General features: G+C 32.4%; 1 non-coding gene across 1 annotated transcript; it reads left to right on the top strand.

Moving 5' to 3' along the window:
• The first annotated feature begins 1,280 nt into the window (after positions 1-1,280).
• LOC126016620 (small nucleolar RNA SNORA51) lies at positions 1,281-1,413 on the top strand. The gene has a single exon (XR_007498409.1). It is a non-coding gene; the product is annotated as a small nucleolar RNA SNORA51 (small nucleolar RNA).
• Positions 1,414-1,872: the final 459 nt, after the last annotated feature.

Here is a 1,872-nt window from a genome sequence, read left to right as displayed (position 1 = left end):
GAAACATGAGCAAAAGCTCAGACATCAGATCTAGAAATTTCTACAAGTTCACTGTCAATTATATCTGTTTTGATGTAGATGTTCATATTTAAAAATACCTAGGATACGAAATGATGAAAATTATTTTGAGTTGAGAATGCTTGTTACACTTATGTTCTCTCTGTAGATATTTATATACCCTATTAAAAGGGACTGGTTTTTTGCCCTTTTATATATTCAAAGAAAGTCAGTTTCTGGTAGAAAGCTAAGAATGTTTCTCTTTTTCTTGGGACAGGAGTTCAATGGGCATAAGTGTTTCTTCCTTAAGTCGGTACTAGATTCATATTTTCTGAATTTATTGGATTCTTACACAAACTCCACTGTGTAAGGATGACATCTCCTCTGTCTTTCACTGTGTCACTCCAATATGTAAAAACAAATATAAGAAATAAGCTACAAGCAAAGAATAATAGGTTCACACTAATTAGTAAATATTTTCATTCAGAATAACATAATGGCAATAATTATTAATTATTAAAATAGTAGTACTGTCTTTAAATAGAAAAATATAATAAAAATTATACAGCCTACTTAAAATAAATCTAAGAAGAATTAAAAAATATAAGTAAGAACAGTGCTGTATTAGAAATGTTATTAAATGCAACTATATAATATAAAATTATATACAATCATAACATATTGATATAAAGTGAAAAGGTCCTGATCTGGAGAGATAGTTCTGTGGGCCAGGCAATTTACTTTGTATGTAGGCTATTCAGTTTCCATCCCTGTCTTCACATATGTTCCCCAGAGCCTACCAGGAGTAATTTCTGAGCACAGAGCCAGGAGTAATCCCTGAGCTGATCTGGATGTTGCACAAAACATAGTAAACAATCAAACAGGCTCAGAAATATTAAAAGAGAATCAGGAGAGATAGTAGGGCATATAAAGCACTTAACTTGAATACAACCAACCCTTATCTCAGTTCACCAGAAAACATAAGAAGTTATACTTGAGCATAGTTCCAGGAGCAAATTTTAAATACTGTCAAATGCTATCCTAAAACAAAATAACAATTATAATCAAAATAACAATCAGATTAAAATTTGACATAGAAAGCCTGTCTAGAGTACAGGCCTGTGTGGGGTGGGGAGGAAGGACACTTGGGATATTGGTAATGGGAATGTTGCACTGGTGAAGGGTTTATATATATATATATATATATATATATATATATATATATATATATATATATATATATATATATATATATAAATCAAAAAAAAGAAAAGAAAAGATAAGGCCTCCCAATGCTTACCACAGGTTGTGTTCTTTACATTGACTATATAGAAAGAGGAGTTACAGTAAATGCACTCTATATACACCTCAACCCAGGCCCTTTGTCTGGTCTGTATTGTGATAGGGGGGACAATAAATAAATATATAAATAAATAAAATATAATTTGACAGAATTTATGTTAATACAAGTTAAATATATCCTCATGTGGATTTGTTGCTTGTTCTTTGGGGGGAATACTTGAATGTTTATTAATTCTTTCACTTTTTTTCTAGATAAATTCTTAGTATTTGTTTTTAAACATGAGTTATGCCAAATTTACTTTAATTTCTTAGAAAATTCCAAATAGACCTTTGTTTCACAATTAAAAGTCATGTTCTGTTGAGGGTTAGAGCTATAGTACAGCAGGCAAAGTGTTTGCTTTACCCATGACCAACCCAGATTTGATACTGGAAAAACATATGGTCCCCTGAGTCTGTCAAGGGTTATTACTTGGCCAGGAACAGTGACACAGAGTGGTAAAATCTCTGCCTTGCCAACGCTAGCCTAGGACTGATCGCGGTTCCATCCCCCAACGTCCCATATGGTCCCCCAAG

Source organism: Suncus etruscus, chromosome 8, assembly GCF_024139225.1.
Source record: "Suncus etruscus isolate mSunEtr1 chromosome 8, mSunEtr1.pri.cur, whole genome shotgun sequence".
Classification (NCBI taxonomy): Eukaryota; Metazoa; Chordata; class Mammalia; order Eulipotyphla; family Soricidae; genus Suncus; species Suncus etruscus.
This window is presented reverse-complemented; position numbering and strand designations above follow the sequence as displayed.